The sequence below is a fragment of the Ailuropoda melanoleuca genome, chromosome X, assembly GCF_002007445.2.
Source record: "Ailuropoda melanoleuca isolate Jingjing chromosome X, ASM200744v2, whole genome shotgun sequence".
Lineage (NCBI taxonomy): Eukaryota > Metazoa > Chordata > Mammalia > Carnivora > Ursidae > Ailuropoda > Ailuropoda melanoleuca.
The window spans coordinates 63639058-63659433 of record NC_048238.1 but is presented as its reverse complement, the minus strand read 5'-3'; the positions used below and the strand labels follow the sequence as shown (position 1 = coordinate 63659433).

At 35.2% G+C, this 20376-nt stretch overlaps 1 protein-coding gene and 1 pseudogene across 4 annotated transcripts in view; one reads left to right on the top strand and one right to left on the bottom strand.

Moving 5' to 3' along the window:
- The window catches only part of DACH2 (dachshund family transcription factor 2), a 798780-nt gene that overhangs the window by 486575 nt on the left and 291829 nt on the right, over nt 1-20376 (bottom strand). The window lies entirely within an intron of this gene.
- Nucleotides 10193-10811, top strand: LOC100467888 (annotated as a pseudogene).

Here is a 20376-nt window from a genome sequence, read left to right as displayed (position 1 = left end):
TTCACTAGAGTAAAAATCAAATACTGTCATGGAAATTCCCTGAGAAAAACTATCCATATTCTTTCTTACAGAGAAAAACAACAATATAAATTTATAAAAACTATTGTTTTGAATTATGATACTTAGAAGCCAAGAAAACACTGAATTCAGCACTGTTCTTAATAGTATGTATTTCTGGGGCTCCTGGGTGTCTCAGCTGGTTAAGCAGCTGCTTTTGAAAAAAAAAAAAGCAGCTGCTTTTGGTTCAGGTCATGATCTCAGGGTCCTGGGAGCACCAGGCTCCCTACTCCATGAGAAGTCTGTTTCTCTCTTCCCTCTGCCCCTTCTCCCACTCGAGTGCTCTTTCTCTCTCTAATAAATAAGACCTTTAAAAATATTATATATTTCTTTTTTTTTTGAGACTTTGACTTTCGGTCATTAAAATTCGTTGTGGGTCTTCCTATTCTTATGAGCAAAAAGCCATTCATCCCTCTATGACGTCTCTACTGCTATCCCCAGTCTTTATCTATACCTGTCTTAAGGCATTTGCATTTCTTCCCTTTTATTTAAGTAATACATACATAAAAGCATGTGTTATTTCTCCCACTAGATTCATCAAGAGGCAGGGAGGAACTAGTTATGTACCTACATATATTCCTGCAATGCTCAGGACAGTTCTTTGAATATTATTGTATACATGAAAATATAATTATAGATATATAATGGGCTGAAAGATAGTTAACATGTTTCTTAAAGTACAATAGGTAACAGGATGGTTCAAGGAATAGGATATTATAGTTAGTGTCTATAACTGAGCTTTACCATCAGAATCTGCTCAAAAGCAACAATTTAAATAATTCTTAAAGTCCTGTGGTTTAATATCCTTCCAAAATATGTTTGAACAATTTCCTAGTTTTGTAAATACAAGTTTATAACAAAATAGGATTTTTCTCAGATGAGCAGAAATATTGCTATAGCTTACAGTCACTGCTCTGAACATAATTAACCATTGTGGCATACTAGAGATGCAGAGAGCAAATAAAATTGAAATGAAATGAGGACTGATTTCAAGATATTCTTTAATTAACTTATCATGCCACGTCCTCCTTATAGATAAATAGAATTCCACAGAGAAATTGTTTAATTGAGGATTTAAAGTAGTTATTTTTCAGTTAATCATGGCTTTGTTGTACCATTACTAAGCATTTCCTGCCAGCCCCATAAATGAACAAGACATCCAAATACCATTTAAAAATATATATTATGTAAATATACATATGTGTGTATATATACATAAACATATATATGTCTGTATATATAACCATTGTGATAAGACACAGTTTATAATGATAAATAGGCATTCTGCAATTCTTCATGGAAATTGTGGACTTGTGCATTTATTTGCAAAAAGGCATAAAGAATGTATCAATTAGGTGAACAGTGTGCAAATCCCCTCTCACAAAAATGTTCTCATTGCAATGGGAAAATCATATGATGCCAACTGGCTTTCTAATTTCAGTTTTATATTCTCTGTATTCTTCATCTGCACTGATTTCACGATATGCATTCTTCTTTTGTGTCAATGTAATGCAAAAATATGACAACCAAAACATCACTCCCAAGGAAGGAGTGTGCTTTAGTCCAAGGAAAATATTTGTTTCATGAAAAAAAATTGAAGAGAAATGTAAAGAAACTATTCAAATTCTCGGAGGGGTGCCAGGAAGATGGCAGAGTAGGAGGACCCTAAGCTTATCCCATCCTATGTTTACAACCAGATATAACTCATATGCAAGTCAATAAACCAGAAAGCAATTCAAAGACTAACAGAACAAACTCCACAACTAAATGTAGAGAAGAAGCCACATCAGAGAGATTAGGAAGGACAGAAGTGGTGGTCAGGAGCTGCCTGTAGGATAGAGGGAGCTGCTGTCCCAGAGAAAGAAAAGCACCCAGGAGCCCACACAGGAAACACAAATCCCCATAACATCTAGCCTTGAAAACCAGAGGGGCTGAGTTTTGTGAGTTTTCATAACCAGTGGGACTTGGAGGCTGGAGCTTAAAGAGTCAGTGGACTCAGCACTGAGTGAGCCATGAGGGCAAGTGTTAGCCAGGTCCCCACCATTAAAGAGACAACAGCTCAAGAAGAGACAACCTAGAAGCAACAGCTTGCACAATGGGAGGGAGATCTGTTTATACAGATTTCACAGCAGGTTGGGGCACTTCTCTGGGAACAAAGGAACTAGCAGTCACCATTTTTATCCCCTAATCCCCAGCGTAATCACAAAGCCACCTGCAGAGGCAGTGCTGCACAGACACTTGCTTCCCAAACTGCTGGCAGAGTGCCATGCCCCACTCCAAGCCTGCTGGATTTGGCCCTGGGCTCAGCACAATTTTTGTTAATGCTGCACACTCCACTCAGCTGCTGCACACAGATGTGGCTTTCCTCAACCATTGCACTCCATGCCCAGCCACCATGCACACAGATGCCACATGGCACAACCAGCCACCAGGTGCAGACACTGGGCCCAGCCACTGTGCACAAAAGGCTATGGGCCCCTGACCTACTATGCACCATGCCCCCAGCTGCTGTGTGTCACGGAATCACCTAGGACTAGCAGCTCATTGAGAATTTTCCTAACACTGGCACCCCAGCCCTGAGCCCTTCTGTCATGCCCCAACAAAGCCAGCCTGCCTGGATCTCACTAACATCACAGACAGCAAACACAACTCATAATAGGCGAAGTCAGTGCAGACATCTGGACTGAAAGGAAAAGTGGCTCAGACACAATAGCATAACACAAGCCACACACATGGCAAACTCCCATAAAGTGGCAGGTTCTGGTGAACAGGGGGTACTGCACTGCAGGGCACTACAGGACCTCTTCTTCATAAAGCTACTATTTTCAAGAGCAGAAGACATAGTTAACTTCTTCAACACAAAGAAACACACACAGAGAAGTAGACAGAATAAGGAGACACAGGAATATTTCCCAAATGAAAGAACATAACAAAATCACAGGAGGAGATCTAGCCAAAGAGAGATAAGTAATATGCTTCATGCAGAATTTAAAGTAATCATCCTAAAGATACTCACTGGAACACTGGAGGAAGAAGGCAGCAGAATAGGAGAACCTGAGGATCCTCTGGGCCCATGAACACAACTAGATAACTATCACACCATCCTAAATACCCCAGAAATCAACCTGAAGACTCACAGAACAAACTCCACAACAAAAGGGCGAAAAGAAGCCACATTGAAGAGGTTAGGAAATGCAGAGACATGGTTTAGGGGAGAAATGGATCATGGGTGCTGCAAAGGGGAGGAAGCCATAGTCACTGAGAAAGGTGAGAGAGAGAGGGGAGCACACAGGGGAACACACAAAGGGAACATGTCCTCAAAGTCATTGGCTTGGAAAATGAGTAGGGATGAATTTTGTGAGTTCCTCCAACCAGCAGGGATTAAAGTCTAGAATTATAAAGGTCAGCAGGCTTAACTGAGATACCCCGGGAGGGCACTGCCCTGCTCCTAGAGAAGAAGCAGGAAAACAACTCGGAGGTAGACAGTATGGAAACAGCAATTTGAAGAACAACTGGGGCACACAGTGGGGAGATTATTCACTCTTCTTGGAGCATGTCCCTGAGAGGTAACATTTATGCAGATGCCTCTCCAGGAACAAAGCTGCTGGCTGGCACAATTTATCTCCCCCACTCCTCAGTATAAACATAGACCCAACAGCAGGAAGCAGCCCAGCACAAACACTGACTGCCTACTTGTGTAGACCAAGCCTTACCTTCCTGAGCTCAAGCTGGACTACCCTTCTCAGTCAAGCTTGCCTCAGTCCCAGCCCAGAGGATCCCTCCCCCAGAAGACAAGCAAAAACTCTTGCCCACACCACCTCAGCCAACCAGAGAGTTCTGAAGGCCTTAGCTCTGGTGGAAGACGTGATAAGTCTCATTTAACAAGAAGACCAGAGCACACCTATTTAAAACACACCACATTCATGCAAGGGATCAGAAACTATTGACAGCAAGCAATGAGGACCTCTACAGACAACTGGCCTGAAGGATAGAGCAGCCAAAACACAACAGCACAGTTCATGCAACACACACTAGAGACACTCCTTGAAGTGCCAACTACAGGAACTCATCTTCCTGAAATCATTACTTTCCAGAGCGGCAGATATAATAGGCTTTTCTAACACAGAGAAGAATGCAGAGACTTAGGCAAATGCAAACACAGAGAAATTTATCCCATATGAAAACAAAATAAAGTCATGACCAGAGTTCTAGGTGAAACAGATATGTTACAAGCAAAATGGAGACTTTAAAGCAATAATCAGAAGGATACTAACTGGACTTGAGAAAAGAGTACAAGCCATGAATTAGACCCTTAACACAGACACAAAAGAGTTTAAAAAGAATCAATCAGAAATGAAGAATGCAATAAATGAGATTAGAAACAAGTGTGATGAAATTAACAGGAGGCTGGAAGAAGCAGAGGAAAAAATCATGACACAAAAGACAAAATGGGAAATAATGAAACTGAACAAAAGAAAGAAGAATTATGCAACATGAGAATACACTTAGGGAAATCAGTAACTACATCAAATGTAATAGCACTTGTATTATAGGAGTCCAAAATGAAGAAGACAGAGAAAAGGACATAGAAAATGTATTTGAAGAAAAAATAGCTGAAAACTTCCCTAATCTGGGGCACAAAAAGTCATATAGATCCAAGAGGAACAAAGAACTCCCATCAAAATCAACAAAAGCAGGCCATCATCAAGACATACTGCAATTAAATTTACAAAATACGGTGATGAACAACAACAACAACAACAAAAATTAAAGGAGCAAAAGAAAAGAAATCGTTAACTTACAAGGGAAAACCCATAAGGCTGCCTGGAGGTATCTCAACAAAACTTGGAAAGATAGAAGGGAAAGACATGATATATTCAAAGTGCTGAAAGGGAAAAATATGCAGCCAAGAATACTCTATCCAGCAACACTATCATTCAAAAAAGTAGGTGAGATAAAAAGTTTCCCAGGCAAACAAAAACTAAAGGCATTCATGACCACTAAAACAGCCCTGCAAGAAATATTAAAGGAAACTCTTTGAGTGGAAAGGAGAGAACAAAATTGACAAAGACAAGAAAGGATCAGAGAAAATCTCTAGAAACAATGACAAAACAAGTGATAAAATGGCACTAAATACATATCTATCAATAATTACTTTGAATGCAAATGAACCAAATGCTCCCATCAAAAGACATAAGGTATCAGAATGGATTAAAAAACCGAGACCCTTCTATATTCTGCTGACAAGAGATTAATGTCAGACCTAAAGACACCTGCAGATAGAAAGTGAGGAGATGAAAAAAATTTTATCACACAAATGAATGTCCAAAGAAAGCCAGAGTAGCAATACGTATGTCGGACAAACTAGACTTTAAAACAAAGACTGTAACAAGAGATAAAGAAGGGCACTATATCATAACAAAGGGGACAATGAAGCAAGAAGATCTAATACTTGTAAATATTTATGTCCCCAATATGGGAGCACTCAAATATATAGAACAATAACAAGCATTAGGGAACTAATTGAGGGTAATACAATTATAGTAGGAGAGTTTTACACCCCAGTTACATCAATTGACACATCATCCAAACAGAAATTCAAAAAGGAAACAACAGTTTTGAATGACACACTGGATCAGATGGACTTAACAGATACATTCAGAACTCTCCATCCTAAAATAGCAGAATACACATTCTTTTCAAGTGTGCATGGGACATTCTCCAGAATAGATCAAATGTGAGGTCACAAATCAGGCCTTAACAAATACAAAAAGAATGAATACATACCATACAACTTTTCTAACCACAATGTAATGAAACTATAAGTCAACCATAAGAAAAAAAATTAGAAAGATCATGAGTACATAGAGGTCACACAACATGTTACTCAACAATGAATGGTTCAACCAAGAAATCAAAGAAGAAATTAAAAAATACATGGACACAAATGAAAATAAAATACAATGATCCAAAATCTTTGGGATACAGCAAAAGCAGTCATATGAGGGAAGTTTAAAACAATAAAGACCTACCTCAATAAGCAAGAAAAATCTCAAATAAACATTCTCACATTGTATCGAAAGGAACTACAGAAAGAAACACAAAACCAGTGGAAGGAAGGAAATAATAAAGTTCATAGCAGAAATAAATGACATAGAAACTAAAAAAAAAAAAAAAAACAATAGAACAGATCAATGAAACCAGGAGCTGATTCTTTGAATAAAATTAATAAACCTCTAGCTAGAATTATCAAAAAGAAAAGAGAAAGGACCCAAATAAATAAAATCACAAATGAGAGGGGAGAAATAAAAACAAATACCACAGAGACACAATTATAAGGAATTATAATTACAAGGAAACATTATGAAAAACTACATGCCAACAAATTGGACAACATGGAACAAATGGATAAATTCCTAGAAACATATGAACTACCAAAGTTCAAAGAGGAAGAAATAGAAAATTTGAACATACTGATAACCAGAAAAGAAATTGAGTCAATAATCATTAAACTCCCAACAAACAAAAGTTAAAGGCCAGATGGCTTCAAAGGAGAATTCTACCAGTCATTTAAAAAAAGATTAATTAATACCTATTCTTCTCAAAATGATCCAAAAAATAGGAATGGAACTAAAATTTCCAAACACATTCTTTGATGTCAGCATTACCCTGATATCAAAGCCAGATAAAGGCTCCTTCAAAACAGGGAACTACAGGCCAATATCCCTGATAAGCAAGGATGCAAAAATTCTCAATAAAATACTAGCAAACCGAAGCCAACAGTACAATAAAAGAATCATTTACCATGATCAAATGGGATGTATTCCTGGGCTCCAAGTGTAGTTCAATATTTGCAAATCAATGTGATACATCACATTAATAAAAGAAAGGATAAGAAAATTATGATTTTTTCAATAGATGCAGGAAAAGCCTTTGACAATGTACAACATCTGTTCATGATAAAAAGCCTCATATAAAATAGGGTCAGAGGGAACATACCTCAATATCATAAAGGCCATCTATGAAAAACCCACAGTTAATATCATCCTCAATAGAGAAAATCTGAGAGTTTTACCTCCAGGGTCAGGAACAAGACAGGGATGTCCACTCTCACCACTGTTGTTCAACATAGTACTGGAAGTCCTAGCCACAGCAATCAGACAACAAAAAGAAATAAAAGCTATCCAAATCTCTAAGGAAAAAGTAAAAGCTTCAGTATTTGCAGATGCCATGTTATTCTATATAGAAAACACAAAAGCACCACAGGAAACTGCTAGAAATGATGAATTAATTCAGTAAACTTATAAGATATAAAATCAATGTACAGAAATCCATTGCATTTCTATAAAACAATAATGAAACAGCAGAAAAAAAATTACGGAATCAATCCCATTACAATTGCACCAAAAACAATAAGATACCTAGGAATAGGAATAAACCTAACTAAAAAGGTGAAAGAACTGTAATCTGACAACTACAAAACACTAATGAGAGAAATTGAAAATGAAACAAAGAAATGGGAAAACATTCCATGCTCATAGATGGGAAGAAGCAATATTGGTAAGATGTCTATACCACCCAAAGCAATCTACACATTTAATGCAATCCCTATCAAAATTCCACCAGCATTTTTCACAGAGCTAGAACAAACAATCCTAAAATTTATATGGAACTACAAAATACCCAAAATCAACCAAAGCAGGCTTGAAAAAGAAAAGTGAAGTTGGAGGCTTGCAATCTGAACTTCCAGTTATATTAAAAAGCTGTAATGATCAAAACAGTATGGTACTGACACAAAAATGGACACATTTCAAAGGAAGAGAATAGAAAACCCAGAAATAAACCCACAATTATATAGTAAATTAATCTTTAACAAAGCAAGAAAGAATATTCAATGAGAAAAGAGAGTCCCTTCAACAAATGGTGTTGGGAAAACTGGACAACAATATGCAAAGAATGAAACTGGACCACGTTGTTATATGATACATAAAAATAAATTCAAAATGGTTGAAAGACCTAAATGTGAGACTTAAAACCAAAAAAATCCAAGAGAAGGACACTGGCTGTAACAGCTTCTACATAAACCATAGTAACCTCTTTCTAGATATGTCTCTGGAGGCAAGGGAAACAAAAGCAAAAATAAACTTTAGGATTTCATCAAAATAAGAAGATTCTGCACAGTGAGGGGGAAAAAATCAACCAAATTCTAAGGCAACCTATAAATGGGAGAAGATATTTGCAAATGACATATCTGATAAAAGGTTATTATCCAAAATATATAAAGAACTTATAGAACTCAACACCCTAAAAATGAATAATTCAATTAAAAATGTACAGAAGACATGAATAAACATTTTTCCCAAGAAGACATACAGATGGCCAACTGACACATGAAAGATATTCAACTTCACTCATCATCAAGGAAATAGAAGTCAAAACTATAATGAGACATCACCTCACACCTGTCAGAATGGCTAAAATCAAAACAAGAAATAAGAGGTGCCAGCAAGGATGGGGAGAAAGGGAAACCCTCTTGCACTGTTAATGGGAATGCAAACTGTTGCAGTCACTCTGGAAAACAGTATGCAACTTCCTCAAAAGTTAAAAAATACAACTACCCTGTGGCCCAGCAATTGCACTACCAGGTATATACACAAAGGTTAAAAAACACTGATTCAGAGGGACACATGCACCCTAATGTTTATAGCATCGTTATCAACAATAGCCAAATTATAGAAAGAGCCCAAATGTGCACCCATGATGAATGGATAAAGGGGAAGTGGCATATATATATATAATGGAATATTACTCCAGCCATAAAAAAGAAGGAAATCGTGTCATTTGCAATGACATGGATAGAAGTAGAGTATTATGCTAAGTGATAAAAGTCAATCAGAGAAAGACAAATACCATATCAAAATATCATATGATTTCACTCATATGTGGAATTTACGGAACAAAACAAGTAAGCAAAAAGGAAAAATAAAGAAAGAGAGGCAATCCAAGAAACAGACTCAAGCACAGAGAGCAAAGCAATGGTTACGGAAGGGGAGGTGGGAAGAGAGACAGGTTAAATAGGTGATGCGGATTAAGGGGTGCACTTGTTGTGATGAGCACTGGGTGTTTTATGGAAGGTTTAATCACTATATCGTAAGCCTAAAACTAATATTTCACTGTATGTTAACTAACTGGAATTTAAATTGTAACATAAGAAAACATGGAAAAAATAAAGATACTCACTGGACTTCAGGAAAGGGTGGAGGACATCAGTGAGACCCTTGACAAAGAGATAAAAAATAACATATCAGAGATGAAGAACTCAATAAATGAAATAAAAAATATAATAGATGGAATAAATAATATGTGACAGGAAGCAGAGGAACATATCAATGATCTGGAAGATAGAGTAATTGAAAACAATGAAGCTGAGCATGTGAAAGACAAACAAATTCTGCATAATGAGAATAAACTTTGAGAATTGTTTCCTCCATCAAGCATAGCAATATTCGCATTGTAGGGATCCCAGAAGAAGGAGAGAGAAAGGTGGGCAGAAAACGTATTTGAAGAAACAATACCTGAAAATTTCCCAAATCTGGGGAGGGAAACAGATCTAGATTCAGGAGGCATGGAAATCATTTTAAAGATTGTAAGAGAGAAGAAGTTACATACAAAAAAAACCCATAATGATTTCAGAAATTTCAGCAGAAGATTTGCAGGCCAGAAGTGAGTGGAATGATGTATTCGAAGTGCTGAAAAGAAAAATCTGCAGCCAAGAATACTCTATACAGCAAGGGTATCATTCAGAGTAGAAGGAGAGATAAAGTGTTTCCTAGATATTTAAAAGAATTCATGACCATTAAAACAGCCCTGCAAGAAATGTTAAGTGGGACTCTGTGAGTAGAAAACAAAAAACAATAAGTAAGAGTAAGAAAAATTGTAAGTACAAAGTAAAAGGATGTAAAAGATGATACCAAATATCTGAACCACGGAGGGGAAAAGAGAAAAGATTGAATTCAAAAATAAGTAACCATACAGTTAATATAGACTGCTATATGCAGAAGATGTTATATGTAAGGCGAATGGTAACCACAAATTAAAAAAACAGTAATACTTCTTTTGCAGCTAGTGCCAAGTGATGGGACTCTCTCAGGACAACTGGCACAAGCATCACAATACTGGGGGCAAGAGAAAGCCCTACCACAAAAAGCAGAAGTATGAGCAGGGATGCCCCACTATCAACACTAAGATGGGCCCCTGCCCTATTCATACAGTCCAAATTTGGGGAGTCAACAAGAAGAACCATGCTTTGAAGCTGGATGTGGGGAACTTTTTCTGGGGCTCTGACTGTTGTACTTGTCAAACAAGAATTATTGATGTTGTTTACAATGCATTCAACAAGGAACTAGTCCACACAAAGACCCTGGTGAAGAACTGTATCATGCTCATTGACAATGCACCATACCCAAAGTGGTATGAGCCCTGTTATGCACCACCCCTGGGCTACAAGAAGGGGGATAAGCTGATGCCCAAGGAGGAAGAGATTAAAAAAAAACTCAAAAAATTCAAAAGAAATATGATGAAAGGAAAAAAATGCCAAAACCAGCAGTTTTCCAGAGGAGCAGTGCCAGCAGGGCAAGCTTCTTGCACGCATCACTTCAAAAACAGGCCAGTGTGGCCAAGCTGATGGCTATATGCTAGACAGCAAGGAGGTAGACTTCCATCTGAGGAAAGGAAAAGCTCAGAAAGGTGAATAAATCTTCCTACTTCCTATCTTTGATTATGTAATAAAGGTGTTTATTGTTCTAAACAAAAGCAGTAATAGGTACACAAAAAAATAGAGTAAGAACCCAAAATATATCACTAAAAAAATCCAGCAAACCATGAAAGAGAAAAGAAAGGAACACAGAAAAACTATAAAAACAACCATAAGTCAAATAACAAAGTGGCAATAAATACACATCCATCAAGAATTATTTTGGGAGTACCTGGGTGGCTCAGTCAGTTAAGCGATCAACTCATGATTTCAGGTCAGGTCATGATCTCAGGGTTGTGAGATCGAGCCCCATATTGGGCTCTGTGCTCAGTATGGAGTCTGCTTATCCCTCTCCATCTGCTCCTTCCCTTGTTGTCTCTCTTTCTCTCTCTCTCTCTCTCTCTCAAATAAATAAATAAATAAAATCTTCAAAAAATTACTTTGTAAATGGACTAAAAGTTTCAATCAAAAGAAATATGGTGACAGATTGGATTAAAAAAATAAGACTCATCTATATTCTGCCTGCAAGAGACTCATTTTAGACCTAAAGATACCTGCAGATTGAAAGTGAGGGGATGGAGAAATATTTATCATGCAAATGGATGTCAAAAGAAAGCCACAGTAGCAATACTTATATCACACATAATAGTCTTTAAAACAAAGTCTGTAACAAGAGACAAAGAAAGACACTATATATTAATAGAGGAGACAATCCAACAAGAAGATATGACAATTTTAAATATTTATGCATCCAAAATGTGAGTGCTCAAAAACATAAAACACTTAATAACAAACATAAAGGAATGAATCAATACTAATACAACAATAGTAGGGGCTTTAACACCCCACTTGCATTGCTGAGCAGAACATCTAAACAGAAAATAAACAAGAAACCGTGGCTTTGAATGACATATTGGACCAGATGGATTTAACAGATATATGCAGGTCATTCCATCCTAAAACAGGAGAACACACATTCTTCACAAGTGCACATGGAACATTTTCCAGAATATATCACATACTAGGTGACAAATTGGGCATCAACGAGTACAAAAAGACTGAGATCATACTATGCATATTTTTGACCAAAACACTATGAAACGTGAAGTCAACCACAAGAAAAAGTTGGGGAATACCACAAATACATTGAACAACGAATGGATCAAACATGAAATCAAAGAAGAAATTTTAAAAATACATGGGAACAAACGGAAATGAAAACACAACATTCCAATACCTTTGGGATGCAGCAAACATGGTCCTAAGAAGGAAGTATATGGCAGCACAGGCCTCTCTTAAGAACCAAGAAAAATCTCAAATAAAACAACCTGACCTTACACCTAAAAAGAACTAGGAAAGGAAAAACAAATGAAGCCTAAAGCCAGTAGGAGGAAGGAAATAATAAAGATTAGAACAGAAATAAATGACATCGAAAGCAAAAAACAAACAACAACAACAACAAAGACAGAACAAATCAATGAAACCAGGAGCTGGTTCTTTGAAAGGATCTACAAAATAGATAAACCTCTAGCCAAAGTCATCAAAAAAAAAAAAAAAAAAGAGAGAGAGAGCAAGAGAAAGGAACCAAATAAACAAAATCACAAATGAGAGAGGAGAAATGACACCACCACTGAAATACAAACAAGTATAAGAGAATATTATGAAAAACTGTATGCCAACAAATTGGACAAACAAGAAGAAATAGATAAATTCCAGGGAACATATAAATTACCAAAACTGAAACAGGAAAAAATAGAAAATCTGAACAGACCAATAACCAGCAAAGAAATTGAGTCAGTAATCAAAAAACTCCCCACAAAAAAACCTCGAGGACCAGAAGGTTTCACAGGTGAATTATACCAAATATTTAAAGAAGAGTTAATACCTATACTTCCCAAACTATTCCAAAGAAATAGAAAAGGAAAGAAAACTTCCAAATTCATTCTATGAGGCAAGTATCACCCTGATTCCAAAACCAAAGACACCACAAAAAAAGGGAGAACTACAGGCCAATATCCCTGATGAATATAGATGCAAAAATCCTCAACAAAAAACTAGCAAACTGAAGCCAACAATACATTTAAAAAATCATTCACCATCCCAATTGAATCATTCCATTCAAATGGGGTTTTTTCCAAGGATGCAAAGGTGGTCCAATATTCACAAATCATTCAACATGATACATCCCATCAATAAGAGAAAGGATACAAGCCATATGTGCATCTAAATAGATATAGAAAAACCATTTGACAAAGGACAACATCCATTTAGGATAAAAACTCTCAACAAAGTAGGTTTAGAGGGAACATACCTCAACATAATAAAGGTCATATACGAAAACCCACAGTAAGCATCATACTAAATGCTGAAAAACTGAGAAATTGCCCCCCAAGGTCAGGAACAAGTCAAGGGTGTTCACTCTCACCACTTTTATTCAACATAATTCTGGAAGTCCTAGCCACAACAATCAGACAACAAAAAGAAATAAAAGGCATCCAAATTGGTAAGAAAGAAGTAAAATTTTCACTATTTGCAGACGCCATGATACTATATACAGAAAACCCTAAAGACTCCAACAAAAAGCTACTAGAACTGATAAATGAATTCGGAAAAGTTGCAGGATACAAAATTAATTGAAGAATTCTGTTATATTTCTATACACAAATAATGAGGTACTGGAAACAGAAATTAAGAAAACAATCCCATTTACAATTGCACCAAAACAATAAGATATCTATGAATAAACCTAACCAAAGAGGTGAAAGACCTGTATTCTGAAAAGTATAAAACACAGATGGAAGAAATTGAAAATGACACAAAGAAATAGAAAGACACTCCATGCTCATGGATTGGAAGAACAAATATTGTTAAAATGTCTTTACTACCCAAAGCAACCTACACATTTAATGCAATCCTTATCAAAATACCACCAGCATTTTTCACATAGCCAGAACAAGCAATCCTAAAATTTATATGGAACTATGAAACACCCTGAAGAGCCAAAGCAACTTTGGTAAAGAAAAGCAAAACTGGAGGCATCACAATTCCATACTTCAAGTTGTATTAGAAAGCTGTAGTAATCAAAACACTATGGCATAGGCATAAAGATAGATACATAGATCAATGGAACAGAACAGAAAACCAAGAAATAAACACACAGTTATATGGTTAATTAGTCTTTGAAAAATCAGGAAAAAATATCCAATAGGAAAAAGACAGTCTCTTCAGCAAATGATGTTGGGAAAACTGGACAGCTACACACAAAAGAATGAAACTGGACTACTTTCTCCATAGACAAAAACAAATTTAAAATGGATTAAAGTCCTAAATATGAGACCTGAAACCATAGAGATCCTAGAAAAGAGCAGAGGCAGTAAGTTTTCTGACATTGGCCATAGCAACATTTTTTATTTCTCCTGACGTAAAAGAAATAAAAGCAAAAATAAACTATTGGGATTACATCAAAATAAAAAGCATCTGCACAGCAAAAGTAACAATCAACCAAGCTAAAAGGCAACATATGGAATTGGAGAAGATATTTGCAAATGACACATCCAGTGAAGGGTTAGTATCCAAAATATATAAAGAGCTTTTAAAACTTAACACCCAAAAAATGAATAATTCAATTTAAAAATGAGCAGAAGACGTGAACAGACATTTCTCCAAAGAAGACACCTAAACAAGCACATAAAAAGATGCTCAATATCTCTCATCATCAGAAAAATGCAAATCAAAAGTACAATGACATATCACCTCACACCTGTCAAAATGGCTAACATCAACAACACAAGAAACCACAAGTGTCGGTGAGGATGTAAGGAAAAAGGAACCCTTGCGCACTATTGGTTAGAATGCAAACTGGTGTATTCACTGTGGAAAACTGTATAGAGGTTCCTCAAAAAGTTAAAAATAGAACTACCTATGACCTAGTAATCACACTACTGTGTATTTACCCCAAAAAATATAAAAACACTAATTCACAGATATACATGCACCCCTATGTTTATAGTGGCATTATTTACAGTAGTCAAATTATGGAAGTAGTCTATGTGTCCATCGACTGATGAATGGATAAAGAAGATGTATATATACATATTTTTTAAAGATTTATTTATTTATTTATTTTTTAAATAATGTCTTTTTTTTTAAGATTTTATTTATTTATGTGACAGAGAGACAGCCAGCGAGAGAGGGAACACAGCAGGGGAGAGGGAAAGGAAGAAGCAGGCTCCCAGCGGAGGAGCCTGATGTGGGACTCGATCCGGGAACTCCGGGATCACGCCCTGAGCTGAAGGCAGATGCTCAACGACTGCGCTACCCAGGCGCCCCTAAAGATTTATTTATTTTAAATAGAATGAGTTTGGGGGGAGAAGCAGAGGAAGATGGAGAGAGAGAATCTCATGCAGACTCCCCATTGAGCATGGAGCCCAACATGGGGCTCGATCTCATGAAACTGAGATCATGACCTGAGTAGAAATTAAGAGTTGTGTGCTTAACCAACCCAGCCACCCAGGCATCCCTACACAATTTAATATAATTCAGCCATAAATAAAAGAATCAAATCTTGCCATTTGCAGACATGGATGGAGCTAGACAGTAATATAATGTTAAGTGAAATAAGTCAGTCAGAGAAAGACAAATATCCTATGCTTTCACTTATATGTAGAATTTAAGAAACAAACAAAAAAATGAACAGAGGGGAAAAAGACAGAGTCAAACCAGGAAACAGACTCTTAAGTGTAGAGAAGAAGCTAATGGTTAACAGAGGGGAGGTGGGTGAGGGGATGGGTAAAATAGGTGATGGGTATTAAGGAGTGTACTTGTCATGATGAGCACTGGTTGAGTATGAAATTCTTGAAACACTGTATTGTATACCTGAAAATAACACTGTATTTTAACTATAGTGGAATTTAAAAGAAAAAAAAAGAAACTATTCCATTTAGAGTGAGCTACTGGTGTACTTTCCTTATATATTTATAGTTCGATCTGTTATTTCTTCCTTCTCTTTTATTCTCTATCTTATATTTGTTTTTATAACAGTATTTTATTCAATTAAGTGGAAAACCGATAATGCTTTTTCTCTATGTGAATAAACAGGAACTCTTCGGCGGCATTCCAAGTTGATAGCCTCCTGTAATTTCTACAGAAAGTTTTTGGTCAAGGTTCTGCCCATACTTTACAAACTTATTGCCATTTTTCTAAGAAATTTTGACTCTGTGTTATTTTTCCATAGACGATAGAGGAAATGTATCCAGTGAATAAGAGACCAAGGTTTTGAAAGGGTGAATGTCAAAAGTAAATTAGACCTCTGATGACATGAACTCCAAGGAAAATCAAACGGAATATTTCTTCTATGAATTTGTAATTGCATACCAAAAAGCAAAGAATAAGATAAACATTTTTCTGTTTGTTTTTCACTTTAACAGAAACTCCATTCTTATATGCTTTTAGATGGTCACATTTTGCTGACATTTACAAACATTTCATGTTGATCTTACATGGGTCACATCAATCACCTATACAGTTTCAATGACACTTTGTTAAATAAACTGTCATGAAAGATTTATAGAGAATTTGGTAAAAGTAAAGAAGATATAGTTTAGCTTTTAAAGATGCATTGCCCATTTTCTGAGGTGTAATATCATGTCTAAAACACCATTAAGCTTTTTCTAACAATAAAAAAACCCACCTTTCTCTCACAATTTTATATGCATAACCTTCTTCTTCAAAACACCGGAGGTGGGAGTAGGAAGGAGAACCTTACCCCAATTTAATACTCCTTAGATGTAATGGTTGTGCATTGATCCCATGTTAAGAAACACTATATGTAAGTTAACAGTATTTGGAATTTATTTACTAAAGAACAATTAAATAAATGAGTCTTTAATCCATTCATGCAAACAAGGGCTTCCCTCAAATGCTTGAGTCATTGTATTCTGAATTGGGACATATATGGATGACAAAGATGGCACAATTCATTCCTCACACATTATTAAAGTATCCTAGTGGAGGAGGGTTACTAAAAAGCTATGCCGGAATTTAAAGATTTTTTTTAACAAGCATAATGACAATTCAAGAACATTTCATTCAATCTTAAGCTACCAGCTGCATTAAACATTTGCGTAGTTTTTTTGTTTGTTTGCTTTTTTCATGAAATTAAAAATCAGTGTTCATTTGAATTAGATTTGTAAGGAGTCACTAAAATTCTAATTTTTGCAAGGAAAGAAATAATGTTACACTGCAATTATGTTTGCAATTTTATATCTCATTGTGATAGGAGAATAGATAATAAAATTTTTGTTAACATCATGGATCTCTCTTTTTTTTTTTCATTTTACATGTGAATTTGTTGAAGTGTTAATTTGGAATATTAATTCCCTATTGAAGCACTGTTGTAGTACCCCTTGTAAGTTTCCTTGCTTAATGCTCTACTTACTGACAGATCTGGGTTATTTCCCTTGTTTTCAGTTCCCAGGAAAAATTTAAAACTTTTTAGATCATTGAGTTTTGTTGTCTGTAAAAGAAGGGTACATTCTGGTAAAGAATAATTAGTAATTTTAAAATTTTAGACCCTTATGTTTAAAAGAGAAACTTATATATGATAAAACCCCCAAACATAAGTGCTTAGTACAGTATTTTGCATGTGTTAAGTGCATACTATTTATTCAGCATTAAGCTATGTATTGGTTATGTTTCTAAAGGTGAGATTTGACCTGTAGTATAATCAAATATGTGCTTTAAAAAATAAGCTTTACTATAACAGAATTCAACTTTACAAATGGTTAGAGTACACAAACCATTCTTCATGAAAGAAAGCCCAGAGCAAACTTACATTTTAAACATAACATTCATAATTCATTGACACATAAGAGTTTGAAATTTAGTAATTTTATAGCAATAAAATAATATTCCCATGTAGAGTTAACATGTAGAGTCCTTTCCTATTTCAAAAGCTAAATTTCACCTTTGATAATATTTATTAAATCCTATTACACTTATTAATTTCAAAATATCTTTTTTGAGTTTCTTTCTTTAAGGAACATCAGTGATCCCTATCATGTTTTATTCCAATGATGGCAGGCTGAGGTTTTCAGCTATTTATTCTTTTATTTTTAAGTAACAAATTCTTCATTTGTTATGAAATCAAAAAAGAAGTTTCTGAGTTATCAAAATTAAAGGGGGAGCAAACTTGATTTTCAGATTAAGGCTTAACGAGCAATTCAATTGTAGAAACACATTTTAAGAATCACTGGACAATTTTATACTAATTAAACAGTAAATAATGAGGAAATCAATAATATAATACAAAGACAGCTTCTTATTATAGGCCTATTAAAAAAATTCAAGATCTTGTTAATGGTATTTTCATTTTATCAAAGAGAATTTGAGTAAAGAAATTTAACTTTAGGAATAGCAATGCTAAGCACCCTACTTAATAGCATCTGGTGTGCACACTTACTATCACATCAGAGTTGTTTTCATTACAAAACTATTGCCATTCTAATCATTAGATTTAGTAAACTGAAACTTAGGGGTCTCTCATTCACTAAGTGAAACTAAGCATTATCTCAGAAAGCTGAGATGACAAAGAATGAACTAGGACATTTATATTATCTTTAATATTTACGGTTAAGTTTGCTAAGTTAAAGGACAGAAAAATATATTTGCGTTCTACATTACTTTGTCACACAAACTTAGAGGTTAGTAAAATACATCTGAATCCTCATGAATCCAAATGAGCAAACATATAAAGCCTACAGCATGGTGCCAGGTACATAGCGGATGCTCAAAGATTTTTTTTAAATAACTGAAAGAACTTTCTCAGAAAGCATTTTAAAGTAACAGTTAAAGTTCTTGCAAAACTATAATTAACCCTTTAAATTTTAAGTGGCATCTAGATGCCTTCTAATAGTCTTTAATAGTTCAGTACAGCTTCTATAAATATTTCTTCTGATCTACAACATAAGCTTCATATGAAAACCAGTTTTACATGGGTAAACTAGTTATAAAAGAATTGAAGACAAAATAGCATATTATTTTCATGTTTGAGGTGAAAAAAATATTTTTGGAATGCTTTCATGATTTGAAACCAATTACTTATGATTAAAAACATCCCTCTTAAGGAAGGCACTTGTGATGAGGACTGGGTGTTGTATATAAGCGGTAACTCACTAAATTCTACACCTGAAATTAATAATACACTGTATGTTAACTAACTGGAATTTAAATAAAAACTTAAAAAAATAAAAAATAAAAACATACCACTTATTGCTTTTATTTTAAAATATTTTCTATTATTAAAATGTCAATACTACCCAAAGCAATGTACAGATTTAATGCAATCTCTATCAAAATACCAACAGCATTTTTCACAGAACTAGAACAAATAATCCTAAAATTTGTATGGAACCACAAAAGACCCCAAACAGCCAAAGCAATCTTGAATAAGAAAAATAAAGCTGAAGGTATCATAATCCCACATTTCAAGATATACTAAAAAGCTGTACTAATCAAAAATGTATGGTACTAACACAAAAATAGACACACAGATCAATGGAACAGACTAGAGAACCCAGAAATAAACCCATGATTATATGGTCAAATAATCTTAGACAAAGGAGACAAGAATATGCAATGGGAAAACGCCTCTTCAACAAATGATGTTGGGAGAACCGGATGGCTACATGCAAAAGAATGAAACTGGACCAACTTTCTTTCACCACATACAAAAATAAACTCAAAATAGATTAAGGACTTAAATGGGAGACTTGAAACTATAAAAATCCTAGAAGACAGCTCAGGTAGTAATTTCTCTGACATCAGCTGTAGAAACATCTTTGTAGATATGTTTCCTCAGGCAAGGATACAAAAGCAAAAGTAAACTATTAGGACTACATCAAAATAAAAACATTACACACAGCAAAAGAAACAATAAAAAAACTAAAAGACAACCTACTAAAGGGGAGAAAATATTTGCAAATTGCATATCTGATAAAGAGTTAGTATCCAAAATATATAAAGAACTTATATAATTCAACACCAAAACAAACAAACAAATAACCCAATTTTAAAAATGGGCAGAAAACATGAATTGACATTTTTCCAAAGAAGACATCCAGATGGCCAACAGATGCATAAAAAGATGCTCAACATCATGCATCATCAGGGAAATCCAAATCAAAACCACAATGAGATATCACTCCCTACCTGTGAGAATGGCTAAAATCAAAAACACAAGAAACGAGTGTTGACAAGGATGTGGAGAAAAAGGAACCCTCTTGCAATGTTGGTGGGAGTGCAAACTGGTACAGCTACTGTGGAAAACGGTTTAGAGGTTCATCAAAAACTTAAAAATAGAATTACCATATGATCCAGTAATTCCACTACTGGGCATTTACCCAAAGAATATGAGAACGCTAATTTGAAAAGAATAGGTGATAACCCTTATGTCTATTGCAGTATTATTTATTTACAATAGACAACTTATGGAAGCATCTTAAGGGTCCATTGATAGATGAATGGATAAAGAAGATGTATTATATAGAGACAATGGAATATTACTCAGC